Consider the following 27,782-nt stretch of genomic DNA (forward strand, 5'->3'; position numbering starts at 1 on the left):
TGCTGCAGTCACTCCAGGGCATTCCATGACTATTTATAATGGTCTCTGTGGGTTTGCTGCTTTACAGATTGTAATGCAACTCACTGCCATGGGGGAGAAAAATGCAACACTAAAGCATGACATGCTGCCCTTTGGCCATCAAACCTTGTGGTTCATGTCAGGCTGTGAGGTGGAAGTGTCTGGTTCACAACAGTGATTTCAGGGTGTTTTCCTGCCTCCTTCTCCTCCTGTTTTCCTCAGATGTACTATATTCTAGCCACTAATCTGCCCTTAAACACAGAAGCATCTCTGTTGTTAAAAATCAACTAAAGCTGTGCTTGTAAAGACCAAGAAAATGAAAGAATGTATTAATCCATATGCGCTTGTTTTTAATCCCTCCTCTGATTTTGGCCAAATATATACGGATTTTGGCAGAGGTCAGAGACAGATCGTCACATCTTTGCTAGAAAAGTGTTTGCAGTTTGTCAATTTTACATTTTTGCAACAGAATCAAGTGCCTGAATTTTCAGAAGAGCTCAGCACTTGATGTGTAGTCAATGTAGTTTGTTCTTTTGAAAACCAGTATTGTGCTTCCTTATAACCACATAGGACTTACCTGTACAGCTAAAGGCTCACATTACGACTTTTAAAAGTGCTTACTTGGTTTAGGATTAGGCATGTTTACAAATGGCAGATCGATAATTTAATACCTTCTTAAGAAAGCTGATAGGAGTAGGATGCTGAAATGCCCTCACTGCCTCCAAAAATAATTCAATAGCCCTGTATCATCTGAGTGATATTGAAAATCCCATTCTGAATCCTAGTCTTTGCTCAGCTCTTTTTCTTGCAGTTGGACATAACTCTCATTGACTGTAGTGGTAGCTTTTCTTGAATAGTCAATTTTTAAAGCTTCTTCTCCAGTAACAAACCATGCAAAAGTGTATTGAAACCAAAAACCTGTCTGAAAGGCACTTAGGTTACATCTAATGTAGGGATACCATGAATTTGGTTCTGTATATTCCACATTCTTGTACACACAGTCTATATTATTAATCACTGGATTGTGTGTCAAGACTTGAGGTTCTTGAATTTCAACCTAAGGATATGAGTTACCAACCCAACCAAGCAAGTGAAAATCTTCTAAGTTATTGCAGGAAATTGCCATCACTACCAATTTGTAAGGAGTTTCCTGTGTTCTTGTTAACCTGTTCCTTTCTGTACCATATATTTATGCAAAACAAAATCAGTCTGTGCAGTGTTTGGTGTCCCATCAAAGTCATGATTGTCAAAGCGTGACCTGTGTGGTGCATGTCTGTGTTCCATCCCCTTGGTGAAGATCTTCAGATATTAGGGAATAACTACTTTGCTCAGTAGGTTCAATCTGTCCTATTGTAATACGTAGGGAAATAGGAGGAGTTTGGATTTGAGTGGAACTATCTGCTAAAAGAATCCAAAGTTAAATAGTTAGGAATTTATTTGGAGTAATGGTGTTTTTTACTTAGTAAACCACTGAAGCTTCCTGGGAAGACAGCATCTCAAAATCCCCCTGTTTTTTCTAGGCTGTTACTAACACAGGTGCTGATGCAAATTTTTCAATTTATTTATTTTCCTATGATTTTAGGGGCAATAACTTTCTGTTTTTCTGATGGAGGCATTTACTGTAGAGAGCAATTCTGCAAACCTGCTGGACCCCATGGAAGAGGGAAGATGTGAGACCCTCTGAGCAGGAGGGAACACTCTTGTGAAGGGAAGGTTGAATGACAGTGTTCAGACAGGTGTGACTGAATGTCTGGAGAGACATGAGCCTTCCCTGGGCCCAGCCAGCCTGTTTGCTGCTGCTGTTCCTCACTTCCACTTTCCAGGTTGCACAGCTGAGCTCAGGGGCTATAAACTATGTTTTGAAAGTTGGTGAGTTCTTCCAACTAAATGCATACAGGAATGGTGTAAAACCCCAAATTTGCTGATGTCCTTTATGTATCACTTGTCTGGAGGCTCAGGTAAATTGAATGCAACAGCTACTCATATCACTCAAATCCCCTCTAAAAGTCAATTTTTGGATTGCATGACTGTTCCTTTTAATTAAAAAAGCACAGAACACCCCAGATAATTAATAATTTTGCATTGCATACTGAGTATTCTAATAGAGGAAAAAATTTACCTTCTGGTGTCCTGGGTGTTGACCCAGACTGGGTCAGTTTTCTGTTACATAGATGTGGGTTGGGGGTTGATGTACTGCTCTTCTCACTTGCAGAGTAACGAAATGCTGGGTTGAAATCAACTGTCTGGTGTCCAATATCACATCATTTTAGGGGAGAAGAGGAGATGGGTTTACCTCAGGCCTAGCAACAGCTGAGCTATTTCACAGGAAGGACTGAAATATTTGGAATATGTGTTTTGGCTGAGTAGGCCAGGCTACAGAAGGAGGTCTGTAACTTTATAAAGAGCAAAACTAGTGGAAGAAAAGAAATTGTAGGGCTACAGAAGGCCTGGCTTCTGATCTAGTTCCCCTACTTTTGCCCCTCATAGCTATGACTGCTTTTGTTTCTCAGCTTTGTCCTTCTAACTCTATCAGTGTCCCACTCACAGTGATTGTAAGAAGCACTGGATTTAGTTGAATGGCTTTGCAGCAGCCTGTGCTGGAGGTTTTTTAAAAGGCACGGTTTAATCCTTTGTTTCTGTAAGGTACTAACTAGCTGTTTCCAAATCCTTTGGTGCCACTGAAGAGTGATTTCTTGGAAACTTTTCTGCTGAAAGACAGAGCTCATGAGATATAATTAACACCAGGCTAAGTGCTACTTAAGCACCTGGTGTTGTTTATATCCTGAGTTATGCAGACTCTACTGTTAATTTTGTCACAAGTAAGCACATGTCATCGTCATGCTAGACTTTAGATGACTTTATCCTTATTGTCTTAGAACTTCACTGTTCTGCCTGACTTAGTTAAGGTCCAAACTGATGAAGTTTTCATTTCAGCTATAGCTGTTACTATTATTGCATTTTTAAAATCATACAGAGGTTCCTGAATGCTAATTAATGGGAGTTTGAAGCTAAATATAAACAATGAGGAATGTGGGGATGTTTCTGTCATTTGACATATGCACCAGACTGGATTAAGCTCTCTAGAGTTTTCCTCCTCTTTAAAGATGTCTTAAATGTGGTGTCAGAAATTTTTGTTCAAAATTCTACAGTCTGTCTTATGCTGAACAGTGGCATGAAGGAACAAAGTGAAAAAGGGGCATTGAGGGTTAGGATACTGTCATTATTAAATAACTTAGAAGTATTTTATATAACTTCTGCTGGTTCACACTGAGGCTTTTCTATTTGTTCAGGTTCTACTTGTAGAGAAAGAGAGCAAACGGGAAAGAAATGAAGAGCGAACCAGAAATGTATTTCAACATATTTAACTTGTTACTTGTTTCTTGATGTCCCTACTGAAAAGGAAATAGGGGGAACCTTGGAAACCCAAGTGTTTTTGGCTGTAGTTAAGTTAGGAGCACCCTGGTGAATTATTTTTCCCTTCTCCAGTCAGGACTGTGGCCTGAACTGTAGATCAAAGAAGAGCAGCACTTTGCTTAATCTGGCAGAGAAATCTACTTTACCCCAAAGAGACAAGAAGAAAAAGAAATTGAGGCCCAAGCTCCATGGCAACTGTGAGTTAGGTTGCTCAAATGGTTGGTAACTGGAACAGTTAAAAAAAAAAAAAAAAAAAAAAAAAAAAAAAAGCTAGGAAAGATGTATTGCTACCGTGTTGGAAGGGACATTGCATTCTAAGCCAGGGCTGTTTGCTGCTGTTCCAAGGGACGTTCATAGCAGTGTATGGAATAGGCGTCTCTCTTGTTTTCCTCATGGTATTGCAAAGAATAAAATGTGGCCAGTTGATAAATCTTCAGTCTGCTTCAGAAAATGTGTGCTGAAGATGCAAGCAGTGATTTTCTTCTTTGAATCTGTTCTGCATCACATGCTGACTTTATGGCTATTGAGCCAGGGAAATGTGACATGGCAGGTCCCCATTTGTTGTGGGTGTGACCACAGAGCAGACAATGCCTGCTGGTGACACTGAAGCTCTAATGCTGTGTTTGCAGCAGAGGCTGCACTGTGACCCTGCATGGTGCTGTCAGGTCCTGCACTGTCAAATGCAAACCTCCTGGCTGCTTTGATGGGGGACTTGAAAGCCAGTCCAGGATTCCTGAGTTGCTATTCCTGGGGAATCTCCTCAGGCCACACCTTGCTTATATGACCAAAGTCTTGACTGCCTGTTGCTGAGTGATCTGGGCTGATCAGTGTTTTGGTTCAGGCCAGTCCAGGTGGAGAGCTCAGGGTGACCCAAATGTGGCTTCCATGAGGTCTAGAATTTTTGTAGTTCTCTCCCCAGAGCTTGTTGATACAGAAGGAGGCCTGCAGCCATTCCCAGTTCCTGGCTCTATGGGCATGTGGTGATCCAAACCCAGTGTATAGAATCTGTTCCACAGCTTGGATAATTTATGATGTTTCCTTGTCTCTCTGAGGAAAGAGGATTTAGCACACAGCCCCCCAGTTGGGCTGTACTGACAGAAGTGTTATTCAACCTGCTTTGTCTTTGTTCTGGACTGTGTCTTTCTCTTGATAGGAAAAAATTACCTTGCGTCACCATTAATCTTTTAGTGAACGTGGAAGTAAAGAAGGCATTGATGGCTTTCTTATTTTTTTCCTTTCTACTTTTTATGTGTGGTGCATGTAATTTGTTTTGCAGTTCTATCCCCAATATTTTCTCTTCCTCATGTGCTCTTCCTTGATTTTAACCCTTACTTGTGTGTTGCTATTTGCATGTTAGTGTTCAATTTTTTGTAGTTAAGATCAGAGGCATTCCATTTCCCTTCTGTCTGTTTGCCACTGTACTCTTGCTGTAGTCTGTCCAGAAAATTCCAGCTTTACTCTACCTTGCTTCCCATGGGAAGTCTTTTCAAGAAGCTAATCTCCCCAGCTTGCTGGCATCTCCTGTTTTGCAGTCCAGTGTCCAATATTACCTTTCCTCTGACAGCAAAACATTTGAGGTCATGATTCTTTTTCATCCAAGTTATCTTCTGGTTGCAGTGTTCAGCCAGTCCATTCCTGCTGGGTAGGAGGGTGTTCAAGGCAGCTGATGACTCAGTTCAACTCCTTCACCTTGTGAAATAAATGTGTTCCTGACACACTGGCAGAGTGGGGTGAGCAGTCTTTGACTGGCAGTGTTGCCTTTCCAGAGGATTTCTGGCTCATTTTCCATGAGCTCTGGGCAACTCCTCTTATTGCTGTGTGGAAGTTTCTAACCACACTGGATGCCTTTTCCTCCCTCTGACATGACATAATATTTCAAATTCCCAGATAAATCAAAACTTTTGCTGGTTTTACAGCAACTGCATTTACAAAAGACAAAAGTATATTTGAGCTGCCAATTGCTGTTTGTATTCATTCATGTTTGTGATTCCTGTCATTTGCTGTTAGGGAACAAACTTAACGTATGTGGATTTTGATTTGCGTAAAACCACAGAGAATGTGGTGTTTGATCTGAACATCTTAGAGAGCAAGGAGGATTTGGTATGTGAAGAAAACCCTTCACTATTCTCTTGGGTAAAGGGCTTTGCACATCCACTCAGAGGGCAGAAACAACAGCATATGACTTAGGTGCCCAATTACACCCTGTGTGTCACCAAGGAGCTGAACGAGCAGCTCACAAATGCTCTGTAGTCTGAAAACAGGCAGCTGAAAGCTCCAGCAAAAGGCACAATGCATTCGGGGCAATTGTGCGCTTTAATGCTTTGGGAAACAAAAAAGCGCTACATTTGCGGCTATCCCTAAGGAATTATCTGTGAGCTCTATCTACAAATAATAATTTAATCAGCTTATTTGACTGCCCATGGTCACAAAGCTGTAATTGATTAAAAATTATCCTTTTTGTAACAAAATAAGGCTGCAGAATAAAAATGGGATTCTAAGGTGATTCTAATGTGTCCTGCTCTGGCAATGTGATAAGGAGCACTTCTGTAGAAAACCAAAGAATCTCACAGAAAAAGGTTTGGGGACTGTTACAGAGGAGTCTTTTCAGACTTTAGGGCAGTTTAGACTGAATTTAGACTTTTTTTTCTTTCTTTTTTTCTCTTTTTTTTTTTTTTTTTTTTTTTTTTCCTTTTTCCCAGTGTATTCATGTTTCCTTGGGATCTGAATGGGGAGAGGAACTTCTTTTAAAGGCCACATGGCTCACTTCCAATTCTGCTAGATAAAGTCAACCTGCTTGGCCCCACCAACAGGAAATAGGATGCTGCCCCTTTAAGCGGACTGTAAGGAGTATGGAATTACGGCTAACTTGGTTTGGAGCCTTTGTGTAAGGCTTTCAGGAAGAGATAAACCATTAATCATGCACAATTACTCTGACCTTGCATGAACTAAAGCCTCTCTGAACACATAAGATTACGGTCTCTGGAGACCTTGAGACACTGACACGATCAGCTCGTCCGAGGGCATTGGAAACGGCTGCACAAAATGGCTGAAAGCTTGGCCTTCCTTTCCTTCCCTTAAACCCAAGTCTGTCTTTCCACCCAGCAAAGGGATTTATCCACTTACTTGCTGTGCAAACTAAGGAAAAGTTGTTTCCTTTGCACCAGGCTTTGAGTTCACAAGTGGAAATGATGGCAGTGCTGAAGAGAATAAATTACATTTGAGTTTTGAGGAGACGTTTTTTAATACTTACTGAGTTGGAGCGTTTTACACTTATTTCTGCACTCTCCCTATGGGGGTTCTCTTTTTCTCTGGGGTTAGCACAGCTTGTAGTACAAATGTTATGGTCAGTGGCAGAGATTCTTAGGTAGCTCTGTAGCGTAATTCACTTCTGTTGCTGTTATTCCTTTCCTGGTGCCAGCCTCACATGTTCTAATTAGATTTTAGTTTATGATTTTCAGGGTCAGTTACATTCCCTCTGTTAGTTTTGTTTAGGATTTCTTTGACTTCTTAAACTCCTTAAACAACCATGTCTCACACACCTGCTATGTTATACTTTCCTCTGTCTTTTTCCAACATCTGGAACTAGCAGTAATATGTAAACTAATAATAATGATGATAAATAAACAATTAAGCATTTACTCATTAAGTAATTATTGATTTTAATTTGTCATTTTTCAAAATTAGGGTGAGCTAAAAATGCACATGAACAGTCACAGAAGCTCAGCTGACTGACTCAGTGAAATGCAGTTCCTTGTTTGTTTGATCCTTCATCCTGTGTTTGATCCCTACAGCTTCATTCACTTATCAAGTTTTTACTGCTATAAATATTTTACTTACATATGTGATCATTTGATGTTATTTACTGCAGTGTGGCACCTATTTTGAACTAATTTTACATTGCTATAACTATCTTTCCTCTGTCCACTGAAGTGGGAATTCTGATTTTTCAGAGATGTGGTTTTAAAAAGCTGGAGATAGCTTATCCTGCATTAAAGGACTGCACAGGGGATTCCAAACTAAAATACAGGTCCAGCTCTGACCAGCGCCTCTGTGTTGCTGTATAGGAAGATGGGTAAGTCCAAAAGGAGTAAATATGGTCTTCGCAGAGTGAATGATGCAGAGATGTGTATTAGGAACTTCTCCCGGAAAAGGGGTTTAGAAGGTGGAATCAGAGCATTGAAGAATGTCCCAAGCTGGAAGGCTCACAAGGATCACTGAAATCCAAAAGGTAAGCATAATTAAAATACCACAAGGGCAGCAAAGGAATTGCTTTACCAGGTAAGATCTCTGGCACTAATGTCACTCTCTAACTCTGAGGATAAATTAAGAGAAATTATTTTATAAGGAAAGTTTCTCCAGATTGTTTGCTGCAAGCCTTCTGCACGGTGTCCCTGAGTGTTTTCATAGACCTGGTTCATGGGTTTGGTAACAGCTGATTCTGGTTTGTATCAGAAGGGTATTAAAATGCTCCCTGTGCCATTAGGCATTGAGGATGAGAGCCTGGTTTGAGGGAGCTGTCCAGTCCTTGCTGGAGCAGACACACTGTGCTGCACTTCTTCATGGATATTTTATTAAGTTTTTTTCTTCTTTCACATTTTCCACTAATGTATTCTAAACATGCAGCCAGTGGTTAAAGGGGTGTTGGTTCTAAGAATTATTCAGCAGAATGTAAACTCACTGAAAACAGAACAAAACCAAAACAGCGTGGTGCTAAGGGACAGTTTTGTCCTGATTGTGGTGCTGTAGGGCTACAAGTGCTCATGGCATTCTTGGGCAGCTTGGGCCCACAGCCACTTTTCAGGGAAGCCTGAATCCCAACCCTGCTCCACTCTTAGGAAAGGGGCTATGGAAGGAATGGGAACTAGCTGTGAGAGGGAAAAGGCAGGAGCTTGCTATTAGGAGGGGATGAGGCGAGTCTGTGCTGCAGAAGCCAAAATCAAACAAAGGTAGATTCTTATTTGATGTAGCCCAGCTGAAGTCAGTGTCAGAGTTGCATCAAAATCAGGCTTGAAAGGAGCAGTATCAGGGCCACAAACGTTTTCTGCTTTGTTTTTAGTCCTGTTGCACCTCATTGTGACCAAAGATGTAGAAAAATCCATTGTAAGATGTTTCAAAGTGGAACAATTCTTTATTTGAAAGGAAAAGGACAACCCACTGCTCTTTGGGTTCAGTCCAGGTGTGCATTCTGTATCTACACTGCAGTGCTGTCAGTACAGCTGTGTAGCTCTTCCTGAGGCAGCTGTTAACAAGCTGGCCTTGATACTACTGTCTGTGCTGCCAGAACCATAATAGACTCCATGTGTGCCTTCTCCAAAAACATTATTAACTCTGCCTCAGTATACTCCTAGGACTACAGATGCTCACTACCTTAAAACTACCTCAGCCATGTCTATTCAACCTGTTCATGCTTTAGACTCAAAGGGTGGGTATTTTCTTTAGTTTTAGATTTGATTTTACAAAATCTAAAACCTGATTGAATGGCTTCTGCAAGTAAACCTGTCCTGGTTTTACCATTCTCCATTTGGAATCTGAAAGGCTTTGTTTGTTTGGGTCTGAGAGATAAAAATGAGGAGAGAGGCAGCAGAGATATGTGTAGATTATTCTCTGCTGCTGGCAGTCCAGGTGACTCAGTTAAAGCAGTGGAAGAACTGGCTGAGGGCTGTTCCATCCTAATAGGGGAGAGAGAACTCCAGGGGTTAAAGGCAAGAGCATCCCTTTTATAATTAGGACAGATCAGAAGTGGAGCAAAATGTTCTTGCAGCTGAATCAGCTGCCCTCTAACCAGCCTGGAGTCTGGAGCTGGGGCCTGATGGACACTTGTACAGAATGCAATTTAATCTGTAATGGCTAAGGAGGACTCCTCAAAGTCTGCGGCAAATGGCAATTATTGTCCCTTTTTGTCACATCCCCCTCCCAACCAAAACAAAAAAAGAGGAAAATTAATGAAAATAACAACAGGGAAGTATCCTAACTAGCATACCCTGCCTCCCCCTTTCTCTTTAAAAATCCTCTGCAATATAGTGACTGAAATGAGCTGCCCAATATAATAAAATCTCTGGAGCACCAATGTGAAACAAGCATTCCTCCCCCCCACACAGGCACACACACCCCTGCTCCCTAATGAGCAGGGAGACGCCAGCTCGGGGGCTGCAGCCAGTGTTAAATTAGCAGAGAAGGCCATCGAAGTGGGCTGACTCCAGCATAAACTGCCTTAAGTGTCTGTTTATTAAATCACACCAGCGCTTAGAGTCTGCCCTGCTGCCACATCAGAGCTGTCTGCACACAGACAAACCCTGGCCAGTCCCGGGGGAACCTGGGCCAACTGGATACTGGTGGTAATAAAGGCAAGGGGAGGAGGGAGCAGCCCTCACCAACAGCCCCTCGTTAGGCTCCATCATGGGTTATTCTTCTAGAGCAGAAAATCCATTATTTAGGGCCACTGTTTGCATTTGTAACAGTGGGGAGACCATAAAGTTGTGTTCCTCTCTCCTTGTTAGGAAGCAGGAGTCAAGGCAGGCATTTTCTTGCTAAACTGCTGTGTCTGAGCCTTGGAGAGTGGCTTTCCTGTCTCAGTCCTTACAGGAAAATGTGGCCTTCACTTTCAAGTCAATCCTTCAGTTACACTGGGAGAAGGTTGTTAATATCCAATGATTTTCTAAAAGAATTCCCTGGTGTCAGTCTGTCTAAGCCTTTGGAAATAAAAAAAATTCTGCTGGTCAAACCTTAAGTTTTCATATTAAAGGAGGGAAAGATCAAAATGCTTCTGTATATTTCCACAGTGGGAGGTGCAGTGAGGGTTTGATTCCAGATGGGATTTCTACACTTGCCTGCTAAAAAGTAATAGTAATATTCTGCAGTTAAAGCAGACAGGAGACAGATAGCCAAGCTGGAAACCTTGTTTTGTAACCCAGGAGACATCACTTCCATTGCTACTAGTTCTGAAACAAGAGCCCTACTACATTCCCTTCTTTCTCAAGGACTAGTTTTTAAACACAGTTGGAACCAGGGCTACTGGTTTATATTCTGCTGCTTACATTACCAATGGGCCTGTCTTGGTCTCTGCTCTATGCTTTCAAGGTAAGTATTCTTTTCTGCATAAATCCCCAGAAAGAAATTGTGAGGAGAAGTGGATAACCTTCTCAGCCCATATGAAGGCATAGAATGGAGTTTTGGAAAAGTGTCTGATTTAGTTTGTTCTCATGAATTGCATGGACTTGCTGAACAGCTCTTAAATTTTCCATCCTACCACTTAGGATTGCTCTTTCTCTGAAGTGAGATTTTTAAGTTTCAAACAAGTTTCATCCTTGTGTTGTCAGGTCAGGATGTTGAATATAGCTCCATTTAACAGATTTGGGGATGCTTCCATACTTGTGTTCCCTACTCATCCTGCTGGTTTATGTCTTCCATGAGGGATTTTTGCTGCTCATAGGCTTCCAGAGGCTCCATTGCAGCCTAGATGCCACTTTCTGCGAAAGTAGGTTCGGAGTCATGGTCAAGCATCCTTTTGTGAGGTGGCCCATTGACATTGGAGACTAGCAGCAGTTGTTGAGCCAATTTGTATGAGGAAGGAGCCAAGTAAGGTTTAATATGAAGTGGTTGGTTTAGCTAGCAGAAAGGGAGAGGTGGGCTGTTTTCCATTTCCCTTTAAAATGTCAAACACTAATAGTCTCTTCCGATCATCCCGAGATTGCCAAATAATTGACTCCCGCCTACAGCAAAAACCTCCCTGATCCCCAAAGCAGGAAGCTGATGACAGCAATTGCCTGAACGTGTCCAAATTAGTCAACTCCTAGCAACCCCAGCAGGGTCAGCAGTGGCAGCCCAGGGGTCGTGGGGCAGCAGGAGATGGAGGTTGGAGATTGCCCTGCTTCCTGTGCCCTCTCATGCCTCCAGGACATAGCAAGGACATGAGGGGTTCCCAGCTGGAGCAACCAGCACCTGAACTGCATGCCCAACAGAGATGTGTTTATCCAGAGGATCTGCTGTAAATTAGCCAAAGCAGGGGCTTAGGGGCAGAATGGGGAAGTGCCTGTTCCTGCAAGTGGCAGCAGAACATGCGTCTGTGGGGTGAACCGGTATCACACAGCTCCTGCTGGGTTTTCTCCAGGGTTTCCCTGCTCTGCTGTGCGGGACTGACGTGTTTACAACTTGCTGGGGTCTGTCTCAGGGCTGGATCATTTTTTCTGTAGCTTCATTTGTTCTCCCACATCTGTGCAATTGATTGCAGGAAAATGCATAGACATAGAGTATTTAGGAATATGCACACAGCCCTGGAGCTCAGAGAAGAGCCAGAGAAGGGTGTCCACCAAGCCATTCCTGAGCCTCTTCAACACATCCATTTACATGTGCTGGGTGGTTTGCTTTTATAGAGTGGTGGCAGTAAAGCAGCAAAGAATCTCTGGCCCCATTCCCCCCTCTCTTGCCTTTCAAAGCACTTCAGTGTGCCTGTGACTTCTTGAAGGCAACTCAAGCATCTAGGGGTTGTGGCCTTTTCATAAGATTATTTTAGGACTCAGAGAAAGGACAGAGGGAGAAATAGAGAAACACTGTCTCAGAGCTCCCAAGCAATACCTCTGTTGTTACAGGCAGGATTAGAAAATTTTAAGAGCAGGCTCTTTGTGTGCTAGGCTGTATTCCTGTCTGTGCTTCCCAAAGCAGAGGAGCTGGGGACAGGAGCCTGCCTTGAGTGTGCTGCAGGTCAGGACCTCTGCCCGGGGAAGGAGCACTGCCTGTGGGCCTCCCACGTCTGCTCACGGAAAGCCTGGCTGGATGCTCTGTCACACTCTGACAAAGGTCACTTTTACATCCCGTCTCTAAAAGGTCACAGCATGACCCCAGGTGCAGGAGAAGAGGAGGAGGGAGAAGGCAGCTTTCTCCCTTTTTTTTTTTTTTTTTTTAATTTGTTACCACTGCCTGGAAAAATATACCTTGTCTTTGCTTTTGTACTGCCCCCTCTCTTGACCTGCACTGGCACTTTCTCTTCCTAAATGCTACACCATAAGCTCTCCCTTTATAGGTTTCAATGGCTGGTTACTGGATTTTCTCCTCTTTATCCACTTTGTTCTCTCTGCAGAGCTGTAGCTGTCATCCCTCAATGAATAAGCAAACACTTCCAACCTCACTGTGCCCTCTAGATGTAAAACTCTCTGAGCACAGTTCTTCACCACAGCTTGTATGAGATGCATGAGCACAAACTGCTACATGGATAGCTTCTCCCTCGAGGGCTGGCTGGAGGGAAGGTACCAATCCTTCTCTTATCCATCCCAGTATATAGCAGTAAATGGATACATCTCCTCACAGAAACTGCCTTCCCTTGCTCATTTTTTGCAGTATTTACATGGGTCAGTGGGGCAAGGAGGACAGGTAAAGGCCAGATGCTCAGGTGTCCTACACTGCTGCAGAGTTGTTTCCCAAACTAGGATTTAGTGAACCAGCTAGAGGATGAAAACTATTTGTTCTTCTTGACTTAAGTAAGGCCCAGTGGTTAACAAGGCATTTATGTGCAAACCCATAAGGCTTAAACTCAGAACTAGTGTCTTTAACTGCTGGAATATCCTCCCAGGGTGATTTGAAATTTTCCCCTCTAGTAGAATTTGCAGAAATAGTGGAATTATTTTCTGCATTTTGGATGCTAATGGAAGGGATAAATACAGGGTACAGGGTTTATCGGTCTGCTCATTTTAATAATTTGTTTCTTAAGGGCTGGAGTGATATGGTGGACATGAATCTCTGGGGACTGCATGGACTTGTCAGAGATGCTGGACATGGTCCTTCAAACAACAGACATGAAACATTTAAGTTTCAGAAACACAGATGACTTTGTGAGAGTGATAACTTGACACAAGTTATTTTATTTACAGCATTCATTCTTCACACAGAATTTCCTTAAGATGTTTTAAGTTGAGATATAAAGAGTTAGAGAAACAGAGAGGAGTCTCTTTTCAGAAAACTTACTATGACTTTTGAACAGGAAACAGCATGTCCCTGGCTTGTCTTTGAAAAATAGCCAAGTTTTCACTTTAAAATGTAATGATCTGCATCTATCTTAGATCTCTCTGTTAGGGCTCTTATTGCTCACATAGATGAATCACATCTCTCAGTATGTTTTTAAGATAGTATTCCTTTAATAAAGATACTTGCTGTGAGCCCAATGTAATTAAGTATTTTCAATTGTGCTAATACCCTAAAAAATCCACATGTAATTCCCAGGATCTCAAAGGAAATTGATGCAGCTTGCAGACTACCCACCAGGCCAGTGTACCTGTTCCTGACCTTTAACTAAGCAGATCGATGGAATTTTTGTGTATTGGCCAAACCACACGAAAGTCAAAGTCTGTGGAGAAACAGAAGTTGTATAAGGTCAAAAACTAGGTCATGGCCGAGTTGGGAATGCCAATGAACTGGGCTACCTGTTGAGCAAAAAAGGGAAGAAATAGCCATGATGAAGAGTACCCAAAGGTAGTTTTCCAGGTTCCCAGTCAGAAAGGAGACTGTTCCACTAATTGGGTCTTAAAAGGTCTTTTCTATTCTGTTTAAATTCTTACAATATGCCCCTCACCGAGATGTGAGGGTGTCTGTCTAAGGATGTCTCTCTTTTCATTCTTTTCAGCTGTGTTTGTTTTCCTCCCTCCCCTTACCCATTCTTTGCAGGTTCTTGAAGAGCATTCAGACCCCATGAGGGGGTCTCTACAGATCTCCTAAGAAGATTAAGCTCTCTGAATATTTCATGCCCATGATTGACAGCTCTTGAGGACCTCTTGTAAGCCTGGCGCCCGTATTCTTGTTAAAAAAAAAAAAAAGAGAGGGAGACAAGAAAATCACATCCACAGAAAAAAATTGATCCTATGGGCCTGACCTCTGCTGACAGAAGGCACTAGACAGAGGCAGCTCCTCCCGGACATCTCCCCCTCCTTTCCCTCCCACCAGTCTCTACTGTGAAATAAAAGGAAGGTAATGGGATTTTAAGAGGCAAGTAGTAGGCAGAGGAGGAGGGGGTGGTTGTGCCCCCTCCCCTGATCCCCAGTGCTGCGGCTGCTGGTCCCTCAAGAGCCATTGTGTGCCCCTGTCCCTGGCTCCCGCTCTGTGCCGCGCCCGCCTTTCCCTAACGAGCTGCGGGCCGAGCCGCCGGCCCTCATTAGGGGCTGAGCCGGGAGCCAGCCCCGCGCTCCCCGTTCCGCCCCATTAAGGGTTTGCCCCCTGCTTGACAGCGGGGAAAGGGAGCCGGCGACCTGTAAATTCTCATCAGGCTGCTTGAGAGCCTCCCTGCCCCCACAGTCAGCCCGCAATAGGCAGCTTCGAAGTTTCTCCTTTATTTGGAGAGGTAGGGCCAAGCAGATCTCCTCACTTGCTGGCTTTAGAAGTTCCTTGGTGGAAACAGGGGGAATGAGTATGAGGGGGACAGAAGCAGAAATAAACAGCTCTGAGCCCTTCTTACAGCTGGAGTACAGAGAGATTTGCTGCTGTGCTTGCTGTAGATACCAATGCTAGACTGCAATGTCCTGTGTTCCTCTGCTCCATGCCAAGAAATTGGCACAGCTTCCTCCGGGCAAATTTTTAGAATTCATCCATGGTGCTGGGGATACTGCACAATTATGACCATGCAGATACATGGAATGGTCATTGCTGAATGATTTGGAGACTCCACCAACTTTTGCAGTACTTTAATCTTTTCCTTTCTCAAGATTCCATATTTGCTGTACTCAGTTTGAAGTCTCCTCTTTGATGTTACACTTGCCTTTTCAGCATGATTAATCTCTATTAAACTTGAATATCCTTTCACAGTAGGTTCAGTGTTTCTGTGTGAGGTAGGGCTGGACACTCCAGCAGTGGCAATTTTGACCATGTGAGTAGGGGACTCTTTGAGGTACATGTAAGACATTACATGTAAAAGACATGGCCAACTTCATAAAGCATCACTGAGCCAGTTAGTTATCCAATAACATCACCTTTTTAAAGCAAATTATTATTTTTACCAACTGATTGATGCCCCATTTATTTGCAATAGCCATCTTGATGGAATGACAGTGCTATTCCTCAGTAGTGCTTATCCTGCCAGTCTTCTCTGGAGGAGGTGTGCACCTTATGTTGCAGCTCATTTTTTTGGTTTGGAGGGAAGAGAAGAGAATCTGGGTGTTGATAACCATCATGGACAAGGTTCATATGTATGCAGAATCAAAGGAATCTTTGGCTCTTGATTAGTCTCACACCATTGCTATTAAGATTTATAAAGGCTTGATTGTTAGGCCACAATATTGTCACCCCCAGTTTAGTCCTTGTGTCATTTGTTATTCCTGGTACTGCCACCCTGTGCCCTACCTATGTGCCTGGGTAAGCTGGGCAAACAGCAAACCGTTCCAGAACAGTGCCAGTGGGTTTGGAGGGATTTAATTCTCTCCAACTGAAATGAAAAGATGGGACATGGACTATACTTTCATCTTACCTGTAGCCACTGAAATGAAGTGGAAAAAACTAGACAGACTTCCTTATAACCCTACCAGAGTCAGGAAGATGGAATCCTACCTCTGGAAATGTTTTTCTAAGTTTTGAAAGAGGAAGAACTATGCCTATAGTTTTTTTGTAGTGGGAATAGTCTTTATAGACAAAATTCTAAATCTGAGGTCAGTGAAACCCTTTTAAAATCAAATTCTTTAGTATAAGGCTTTAAAATCCTTTCCTCTACTCAAGCTTCTTTGTCAGTCTGAGCAGAGCAGCTGAGAATGACAGAGCCTGGAGACAAAGCTACCCTTGAGTCATTCCCAGCTTCTGACATGGTTTGCCCAGTCTCTCTCATGGACACAGAGAAGGAGCTTTTCAAAAGTGACTGAATGCCTCCCATCCTCTCATCACTCCTCTTTCAATTTCAGATAAGCAACAAATAAAGCAGGGAAGGCCGAAGGTCATTTTTCTCGATGGCAATCTACTGGCCTACTCACAGACTTCTGCTTCTCATCAACCATGCTATTTCATCTGTAATTAAACTAAAGATGATTTTCTGGAAGGAATATGCTTATGTTTGTGACTAATGGGGTGTATTCACTATGGAGCTTTGAGGTATCTTACCTGCATTGATAAGACTAGGACACAAATCACACATGCTGTGCTCCTACTCTGAATGATCTGGGGAAACCTGTTTGCCTTCCTCTTCTGTCTGCACAGAGACTTGAGGGAGAAATCCTTTCCCTGACTTGTAGAAGTGGGGTATAAATGAGCAGGCAGTAAAAATATCCCTCAGTGCCTCAGGAGAACTCTAAAGATCCTTGTGCACTCATGTGTTGAAATGGGCAAGCAGGTTTTGTGTCTTTTTCCAGGAGCAATTTCTATCTCTTCTATTAAGTGTGGTGCCATATAGAGCTTATTGATAATATCACATTTTTTCGGGACTAGTCGTAGGAAAATAGACCTCATCTTCTGTTTCTAGACACCTGATACAGGCCAACATATTGCTCTGCAAAGCAGTCCTTAGCTCCCTACAGAACTGTGGAATAATACAAGTTGGAAGGGGTTTTTGGAGGTTGTACAATCCAAGCTCAAAGAAGAGCTCAAAGAAGAGGGGGAGAGCAGCTCAGAATCCTGCTCCATCCTTAATCCCATACAACCATCTTTTCTCATTAGAGTTTTCAAGAGTCAGCATTGCTGCATCCTGCCAGCCCTCCCTGCTGGAATGGCCTTTCTGCAGTGGCTGTGGCCAAAGGAGGCTGTGTGACCTCTCTGTGGAACTGTGGAGCAGAGGTAGGCTGGGTTTGCTTCTGGAGCCTCAAAATTAGAAGTTCATGGCACTTATCCAAGTGGAAAACTGCACTATAGTGCTGGGTATGTTAAAGAGTGGTTATCACAGTAATAGAAGGAGAAAACTAAGGGTTTTCACAAGGAATAAAAAAATAGTAATGGATAATCTACGTTCTTTTTGAAATGCTTACGCAGGTTCAAAACCAGAGTGAAATTTAAACTTGGTTTGTAGGGTTCTGAAATTTCTGGATAATTTTTTCCATTTTAATTTGTGGTTAGGAAAAGAACCAGAAAGACCAAGATACCTCACAATTTATTTGAGCATTTGGAGTTGTGAGCAGAAGTAAAAATGTACTAGAAATCACACACAAGTTAATAATTTCCTCCAAGGTCTGGAGCCCAGTTTTTCAGAGCTGGGAGGTTTGCTACAGTTTGCAGTTAGACAGCAGTCAGGAGTGGGTCAGAACCAGGATCTGGGGTTACAGGGAGGTGTCTGTGACTGGGGCCCCAATAAAGGCTTGAAGATTTTCTCCCCATCAGGTTGCACTTATTGCTCTACAGAGTCCAAAGCAGGTTGGGAGAATCCCTGCCTTTGCCTTCCCTCATAAGAAGAGATTTTTCACTGGATGTTATCAAAGGTCTTAAGACTGTCCCTTTGTCTGAAGGAGTGAAGATGTCAGCAGAGAGCAACACTGACTATGTCATCCAAAAGTGAGTTTTTCTTTAGGAAAATGGATCATGTTTGCAGAGACTGTGTTTTGCCTTGAAAAAGCTGGCTAAATTTGGAGTTGAAACTCATGACACATTTTCATTTGGGTAGAGAGAGATTCCTCTTTAATCCATTTTGCCAATAGTGACAGCTGCAAATGTACTATTACCTAATGCAGTGCCAAGTGTAGGAGTTTCAAAGTGTGTGGGGAGGAAGGAGTTAAGGATTCTGCTCCATGAGCCATCCACAGCAGGGAATGACCCAGTTTAAAAGGGTTAACAGTATTTGGTTTTTCAGAACTATTTGTTATATCAAGTTAGTGCGGCAGAGGTCACCCAGGTCACTGTGCCTCCCCCTTTCCTTTCCATCCCCAGCCCCTGCTCCGTTCCTTGTTTCTCCTCTAATCCGATGACCTCAGACACAGCTCTTTCCTTATGATGTTCTTGACAGCATCTTCAGACAATATGCAGCTCGACGCCAGTTGTCTTTCCCTTTTTCTCCTGTCCCTCAGGAGAAAACCTGGGATGCTAAAAGGCACTTTGTGCAGTGGGGAAAAGCCTCAGCAATTTGTTCTGTGGTTTTTGGACACAACTAGCTCAGAAAACAGTTTTCCATGTATGTGCTCTGTTAGCATGGCTGTCTTTTCTTCTCAGTGTGTGTGTTTGGGTGTTTTTTCTCTCTATTTTGTGTGTGTGCGTGTATGTGATTAAATTCTCATTTATCCACTGTACATTCTGGTCTCTTCTGTCATGAAGTTGCTGACTGTGACTTGCCGAAGCTCGGAGCAAATGCTTTTTGGGAGTACAAGTTAACTGTTTACAAATGGGAATGGAAAAGTTTGGCTGGAATTTGTCCCTGGGCTTAGTAACCAAATGAGGTCAGATTTGGTACTGTAACTGAGAGTTAAGTACAGAAAACCTTTTCTGAGAAGGTTCTCATCCTCATCCTTCCTCTCTGACGATCTTCTGCCAGTCGAAGCTTCTCTTAGATTTTTGTTCAATGTATTTTTATTACCTATTTTCAAAGGTACTGAAGGCCCACAGAAAAGCAGAACCTCAGGTGCTTGGTGTCTTTGACAATCAGACTAGAACTGAGCAATGACTATTATGCTTATATATTTTTTCACCTTACCAGCATCACTATGTTAACTTTCTGTTATACCATCCTCTAGGAATAGGATACAAAACACCCTACCTGATATGAATCCAGGAAGTCTCATTTTCCTGCTTCTTCAGTTGCTTGTTTTACTGTGTTTCTCATTCTCCTCTACCTGTGCCTCTTTGACATCCAGTTATTTGATTTTTTAAAGAATGTTCCTCGTTTCTGATTTTATTGTGTTGCTCATTGAGCAGCCAGAGCTAGAGGAGTTTCACTTGCTGTTGGGGATAAACTTAGTAAGGTGTAAAGGACTGTTTTTCTCCCTCTGCTGTGGTTTGTCTACTTTCTGAGGGGTGTGCTTTGCTTTTCCTAGAAAGATGGGGTACTGTAGTCCTGGATGTCCTAAACCTCCTGAGGGAAGTGAATGGTCATCAACAAGCTGCTGCTGATTATGTTAAAGCTGTTTCTTGCAGCCTTTCCAGGGCTGGGGAAACACTGCCAGACCTCCGTGTTTTTAACAGATCTGAGAAGTGCCTGTGCATATTTGCTTGAATTGAAAAGCAAATTGCAACTCAATTGTATGTGGCTTTCCTTTGCTTCTTGGTCATGTTCAAGTATATAAGGGTTATTAGTGTGAATGTTAATTAGAAAACAAAGTTTAAGGCTGTGTCTTCTGTTGGAACTTTTTTACTATGAGAAAATCCAATTCTACTTAGTTCAGTCACCACAAATTGATGTATCAGGAGAGCAAAATTTTACATTCAAAGTGTCATGTAACTGGCAAAAGCAAAGTTCAAGTATTACTTTCCATTGGCAGCTTTTTCAGTTCCCAGCTTGCTTCTCTGTTAATGTTGCAAAGTTGCTTTCCCAGTGGCTTGACCAGTGGCACTGGTAGCAATCAAAATTATTATTGTGAGTTGCTTGCTGTGCTGGAGGAATCAGAACAAATGGTGGTTCTGCATACTGTGTATATTGGAGTTGGACTGGATGATCCTTGTGGGTCCCCTCCAGCTCAGAATATTCTGCGGTTCCATGGAAAATTAGTTCGAATCATAAAAAATGTTGGCTAATGAACTTCTTCAGCTGAGCAACAGTTGAACCTCTTGGAAGAAAATGTGTTTTAAATTTCACCTTCTTTAACCGTAGGGGGAACATTCCTCATGTTTCATGTTAGCCAGGACAGTGCAGGTCTTGAAGCCAGTATCTGTGTGTTTCAGAGCTTTCATCCAGATTCTCTGGGAGGGTTTCAAATCCTTCCTCCAGCACCTGCCCAGATGTTTCAGGATTCTAGAGAGTCGTGGCATTGCTGTGTCATTTATTATGCAGTTCTCTCACCATTGGCCTCAGAACTACAGGTTTTTGGAAGCATGAATGTGATGGAGAAAGGGAGTGTATGGAGGCATGGAACCCTTTCAAGATTTTGTGGTTTTTGGTTTTTTTTTTTTTTTTTTTTTTCTTTTCTTTTCTTTTTCTTAAAGAAAAGGGCAAGACCCTCTTTTGTCACTGCAGCACTCATCATACCCACCAAGTCATCTAGGCCAAAGGACATTGTAACAGGGACATTCCCAGGAATGAAAGATGTACAGTTTCTGTAGAAGGGAAAAGAGCATCAAAACAGGAATGGAAACTGGCAGGAGGAGCTCAGAAAGGCCAAAAGTTTCCAGCTCAGAGAGACAGTGAGAGAGAAAGTCAGTGAGTGCAAAAGGATTCCCTCTCTCCCCACTTCTCAGCCCCCACCCTCTGTCCTTCCTCCACACCCCACCCGGTGAGATGGGAGAAGAAACTTGGCAAGCCATCTTGTCGCCAATCAATCTGTGGTGTAACAATTAGCACTTAAGCAGCACTCACGCTAAACACAGGCTCAGAAAACACTTACAAAGGAAAAGAAAAAAAAACCCTCAAACCCCAACACAACAACAACAGGGGAAAGCTGGAACAGATCAATGCCACGCTAACCAGGAGGCACCTAATACCCCATTATTGACAAGGCCGATAGCGCTTTAAGTGTGTGCTCTCCATGCTGAGCAATTAGCGGCAGGACCAGTGCGGTGGAGGCAGCTAAGGCACAAGAACGCACCCCCCGCTGCCCAGCGCTTCCCCCAAGAGGTGTTTGATGACAGCTTCATTTGTTAGCGAGATCCCAATAGCTGCCGGCGCCGGCATCCTTTCCATTACGGAGCAGAGTGCGAGGGGAGCTGGGCAGTGGGTCCGCTCCCCCCGCTCCCCCGGCCTGTGGTAACAGAATACAGTAGACACGGAGTCTGTCTGTGCACTGCCTAAATTGATTGTAATGGCTTTCTTAACGTGCTGAAAGAGCCGACTGTTTTCTCGCCTCGAAAAAAGGCTGGAGGAAGGAGGAAGTGACTCCAGCGGCTGCGGCACAGTGGATGAAAGTAAACTTTTGTTTGGTAAAGACCAGCCGACTGCAGACTGTCTCTGGCCTTTCAGCTGGCTCTCAGCAACACTGTGTTTGAGAAGAAAGGGGAGAGGGTAGAGAACAAACTGTCAGCTTCCTGCCTTGGCTCTTGCTCCCGTGCTAACCCTGCTCGTCTGGCTGCTCCTCCCAGAAGCACACTGGAAACCTCTTCATGCAGGGAGTCTGGCTCCAGAAGGTGTCTATAGGATAAGGCTTTCCGACGGAATTCATGTATATGGACAGTAGGGCATATGTGCTTTTAAATGTTTGGCTAAGCTGAGGCTTACCTCAAAAAGGTGCGCTGAGCTCCCATAACAGCAGTAGCTAAGCCAAGCCTGGAGAGGATATGACCTTCTGAAGAGTATCCAACCAGCATCTGTTACTGATAAACTGTGTTTATCTGGCAGCCCAGAGCCATCCAGAGACCTCCCAGGTGGAGAGATGTGTCCCGTGTCAGAATGTCTGTGCAGTCAGATAAAACCATCCATCAATCAGTCATACCTGGTCACCAGAGCAAACCAGCAGGTGCCACTCAGGGACTCTGCTGCTCTCAGGTGTGCTGCAGCCTGTCCTGCTAATCTTTACTGCATTGGCTGGGAGTTGCCCAGAGTAACCCAAACACTTATGTAGTAGAAAAATCATTGTGTCACACCTTTGGCAACAAAATAAACTGGATGACAGACTTAAGGCTTTTCTGAGAGCAGTGTGCGTTGTAACACCTCTGTACTGGAACCTGCTCAGCCAGTGTGGGTCTGGGGTACCAGAGGCTGGCTACTAAATCACTCATCACTGGAGATATGCTTTGGTTCCCTCTTCTCTTTCCATGGAATGAGTTTCTTAGAGGTACCACAGACTGTTAGGTACCACAAAGGATGAGAGGCACCTGGTGTGCAGGTACCTAGTGTGCCATAGTGTGAAGGAAGAGGAAAAGAACTGAAGTTCTCCACTGTGGTGTCACTCAGGTTTCACGTGGTCCTACACCTTCTCACCCTTGCCTGGTTCCAAACATTTATCTATTCTCAAAGTTAGATCTTGTGAGTAGAGAAAGGGGCTGCAAAGTACAACTTCTCATGCTACTGTAACCAGAAGCTGCTCTCTGCTTCTGACCAGGAGGCTTTAAGATGATGCCAGATGGGGCCATTAAAGCTGTGCAAACAATAAGGAACACATAGGGGAGTCTGTTAATGGGTTTCTTTTGGAAGCATCAGCTGGAGCTGCTGAATGAGGCACATGACCTATTTAAAAAAGCCACTTGAGAAATCTGTCTGACTGCTGAAAGGATGGGATTTCTTACCTTCCCTGTTTATGCCAAGCCACTAAGGATCTGCCATGCTGGATGCTCACACACTCCTGTGTTTGCAGTGTTGCTCACTTGCCAATACACTTTATGGCTCGTGCCCTAAAGCTCTGAGATCGTGGGCTGGAGGAAGTGTCCCAGCCACGTTCTGGGCAGGAAGGAAGCCACATGTAAGGGGATGGCTTCTGTAGAAGTGTTGTTTGATTATCCCTTCTGGGAAGGGGGACCCCACTGCATGTGCAGATTTTTCCATGGTTAAAAACCAGCATTTTGCATGGAGAACAAGCAGCATGGCTAGAGGTGGCTGACAGAACACAGCGAGTGCAGAAGTTCCTTGGCCTTGAGTCCTGATGGGGGCTTATGTGATCAGAAATTGTGGTATAGCTTGGCAAAAATCTGAGTTTCAGCTCATGTAAGGATCAGCTACTGATCCACTTTATGAAGGGAAATGCCTCTACCTGCAGTGGCCAGAGGAAAAATGATGTGATGGAGAAAAAAATATAGATGTGGTCCTTGGCAGAATCCAGATCCTAAATTGCTCCAGATTGTGAAGGTATTTTCAGTCAATCTTTTGTGGAAGAATACTGCAACATCCTGGCTTGAATTTGAGCCCAGGGAGCTGGTGATGCAGGGGAGGATCAGTTCTACAGTGTGCATTGTGTGCTGCTTCATTGGATTGGGTTTGAAAGAGGAGGATTCTCTGAGGAAACATAGAACACTAATTTCTTGATTAAAAATTGACTCACTGTGCTCAATTCTTTACTGTTTGAAGCACAGTCTTATGATTTTATGATGGGCAGATCAGTCATCTTACAGTGCCATTCAACCAAGATGGAAACTGCAGGCGAAGAATTGAGTCTTTGTTCTCTGCAAGGGAGCAAGGCTTGTTCTCTTCAGATGACCCACTCCTGATTGATGCTATTGTATTTATTTCCTAAATAGTACAATAGAAAGGTGTTGTCCTTGCTGACATAAAGGAAACAAGACTAGAATCTGCCTTGGAGAACACCTTTAGGAAAAGCATGAAGTGAAACATCACATTTATGTCTATCTTACCAGTTTGGCACAGACATAAATGGGAGTGTTTGGTTTGTATTGTGTGTTTTGTCAGATTCTTTGTCAGAAATTCAGTGGCTGATTATTAAGCTCAACTTGGACATAAACTTGGAATATGTTATGAGGCAAAATCAAATCTGCAACCCCTTCAAACTAGTGGTGTATTCTACTGGCATGGCAAACAGAAAATTTCACTTTGAGAGAACATCCTGGAACTTAATATCTCCCTTCAAAGGTGTTTTCTTGAGTTTTCATAAGCAGCAGTAAAGAAAAGTTCCCTGACTAGGGAACTTTCCATATATGATCACTTCTCCTTGCTTGGGCTGCAGCCAAGAGAGGGAAGAAAATCTGGTCTAGTTGTTAAATCTCCAAAGGTGTGAATATGCCATCCTGCAAACCCTTCAAGACCCCTGCCTGTGCTTGGGAGCCTTTCCTATCTGACGGGAAACATCTCCAGAAGGAAAGTCAACTTGAAGTGTTTTCTCTCCCACCTGCCACCTTCTAACTTTGGTTGCTGAGAGAAGAGAAAGGCTTTTAACACCACGCAGTGACCCAGCCCTAAGTACAGTCTCCTGGAGTTGATCTAGCTGGGGAGACGGGAGGTCAGCTGCAGGGGGCAGGAAAAGTGAGAGAAACCATGTCAACAGGCTGCTCCCACCGTGTCTGAGTGCTGAATGATGAGCCTGGGACATGAGAGAAGGAGCCAGGGTGCTCACCTGGAAAATGTTGCGGGAAGCCTGTCACGGATGTTTAAGTGCTGACAAGATGTGTTGGAGATATCTTTGCAGTGCATTTAGGATAAAGGTAACCTTCCCTGTGGGTCCTGCTTCACAAGAGAAGTTGCTGCCCTGGTTCATAGAGGGGGGACAGCAGCAGCTTGATGAGGGGGACTGAAGTAATTTTTCAATATGAATAGTGCTGCTGTACTTATGTAAAGGCTGAAAGGGCAGGGGATGGTGGGGTTTTAATTCTGCCATCTTCCCCTGATCCATAGGTGTGATCCCAAATCAGGTGAAACCAGCAAAAACACATTTTGTCCAAACAGATTTTAAAACAAGCTCTGTTTCAGGAACATCTCCAGATCAGTAAATCCTTTGATCAAATATGTGACTTCTTTCTGAAAAAAATATCCACAGGATGAATCAGCTACTTCTCAGCGGTGAATTGTATCCCATGTTACCTCCAGGGATGTTGCAGATGAGGTTGGAGATGGCATTGGGCAAATCTGATACCAAGGACTTGTGAGTAGCTCTTGAAGGGAAAGATTTTGCTCTTGGAATTAGATTTTCTATAGTGAATTGTAATTCTTAAGAAATAACCACTTGGTGGGTCTTAGCATGTACTTCCCAATGCCTTGTCAGGGAACACACAGGGAACACATGCACCATGGAACAAAAAGTGCCTTGCAAAGAACTAACCTGCCTAATTCTGGTGTCAGTTTAAATTGTTAAAATGAAATTACTTCCTTGCAGTTTTTCTACCTAGGATATGATAATGAACAACAGAACCAGATCCTGATCTGCAGCCATTCGTTTTCATTGATCTGTTATCAACACTTTAGTGAGATCAAGGTTAAAAATGGACATTTTCTACAACTTATTTGAGGGCAAAAATTTAATCTTTAGTTGTTTCTCTTCCTTTGTTTGTTTCTCACACTGTTAATAGCTCGATTTCTGTCCTTCCGCAAGAGTCAGCTGGGAGAGCTTGGTAATGTTTAGCCCTTGAGCCTGACCTTCCAATCTCTGCAAAGTCCGAAGAGAGGAAAGAGTTTTAACTGAATTTAATTGGGGTCATCTTTGCCCATCAACCTCTTCCTCCTCAGCACCTGGGGGGTTTGAGCTGGGGCCCGAGTAACTGGTGGAGAAGAGAAGATGTCTCCACGTCAGAGCCGAGCAGCTGTCACTGAGGCTTAGGGAGCAGACAGGAGATGGTGCCTGCAGGAAACAAAGATGGTTCCCACCTGTCCAGAGATAATGAGGATGTTTCCGATGTCAGTAAATGTTTCCTGAGCACAGCAAAGAGCCAGGAATCTTCACAACCCACTCCTGAACAATGAGCAAGTACAAGAGGTGGAAGACAGAATTGAAGGAATTGGGGAATAGGAATGAAGATGAGGCAGGGAGGAATATGAAGGAAAGGGAGATAATTGAAGAAGGGAAAGAGCTAAAGAAGGAAAAGAGAAAGTAGAAGATATGGCAAAATAGGGAAAATAAGGATGTCTGGATGGAGTGGGGGAAAAATGGAGATATAGGTGGAAGTGAACTTAGATGAGAGATACTGAGAACACACTGGAAATGGACTAGGAGAAAAAGAGCGGAATATGGAAAAAGCGAGGAATATGGAGGAATTGGAGAAAAATGGAGAAAAAGAGAGGAATGTGGAAAAAAGCATCAGCAGGTGGAGAGTTCTTTTCACAGAACAGCTTGAGAAGCCTGAAGTGATGACGTATAGGACATAATCTGTAAGAGGAGTCTTGGGTCTAGAGAAGTTAAGGGAAAAGAGGGGCAGAAAGTATTTCTGCCATATAATATTTTTAATCTTACTCTTGGAGGGTTCCTTTGTGTCAGCATCTCCAGGAAAATCCTCAGTCTTGACACAGAGCAAAAGAGAATCCTTTTTATGTATTGCACAAACTATGAACATCAGCTATGAACTGACTGACAGCAGCTCACACCTGGGATTTACAGATAGAAGCCAACAACTGATTTGTCCAGGAAAATGTAGCACATCATCAGCTGCAGCAATAAAACTATGGGTTTATATATTTTGAAGATGATTCATTCTCACTGTCACCCTCTATTCTTTTATCCTTTCTTTTCAATAGAATTATTATTGAAGCACCAAACAGTTCTGCTCACAGATTGAGGGTGTTATTAACCTTTCCCAGGAACTGATTTTATCATTGACCATTTTACATGTGCTGATATTGCTTTAAATTCTATGAAAACTCTTTGGAAGATTGCTTCTTCCCTTTCTTCGTATCAGATATCACATTTAAAATTTTCTATGTCTGTTTTAAAATTGCATCTCAGTAACACTTAGAATAACTGTAGTAACTCAGTAGTACTTGGAATAACTGTGCCACACAGTGTCCCATCAAGGGTGTGATTGATCTCATTTTAGTCCAGCTTTCTCATGATCCTTCATCACAGCTCTGCTGTAGGCAGTAAGAGGAGATCAGCAGCTCCAGAGTGTCATTCAACTCATGTTAAAAAAGATGTTAAAGTAGAAATTATTCCTATTCAGAGTCACACTGGGCTGTTAAAAACAGGAAGACACTTGAATCTACACAAGAAGGACAAATATTTATGTTGGTGCTAAGTAGCAGTTGTCCTTCATGAGTTTAAAAATAAAATGAAAGCACAGTATTTCATCAAAGTATGTCCTGTTGCAGCACTGGGAGCAGTGTGTTATGAAACCGTGTACAAATGCTAAAACATTTAAGAAGAGAATTTTAATTTAACTGGGAACACATATAAAACTTTTTGTATTTTAGTTTTTATTGAAAATTATGGAATTTTGGTTTTACCAGATACCTGCAAAGTCAGACTGTTACAGTAGAGCTGTGCAGTGCTCCAGTGGTTCAGACAGGTCTGCCAATTATCCTGCTCGTTTCCCAGCATTTGCCATTGGCCATGAGCAGGGATGGGAATCCACCAGCTCATTGCCTGATCAGGTTTGGTTCTGAGCTAAAACCACGTTATTAGTGTTCCATTCCTCACAAAGACAGCGGGCTCCCGTGTGAGATGCCAAGGGGCTGGATCCAGTGAGGGCATTCCCTGGAGCTGTGACAGTCACAGGGAACAGGCACTGCTGAGCCCCAGAGAGGTCAAAGCCCCAGAGTTTCAGACTCTCAAACTTTCAAACGAAGACTCCGGGGTCTCTCTCCTGCTCAGCCCCTTCTGCTTCTGCGTGCTGCCCTGCCCCTTTTTCCTCGGAGGAAGACTGTGATGATGTAAGTGGACAATGCAGGGAGCCAATAGTGGGGTAGGGAGAGCCTGCAGGAGATCGCCTGCAGCCAGAGAGGACACAATTACTGCACCAACTGT

Source organism: Anomalospiza imberbis, chromosome 18, assembly GCF_031753505.1.
Source record: "Anomalospiza imberbis isolate Cuckoo-Finch-1a 21T00152 chromosome 18, ASM3175350v1, whole genome shotgun sequence".
Lineage (NCBI taxonomy): Eukaryota > Metazoa > Chordata > Aves > Passeriformes > Viduidae > Anomalospiza > Anomalospiza imberbis.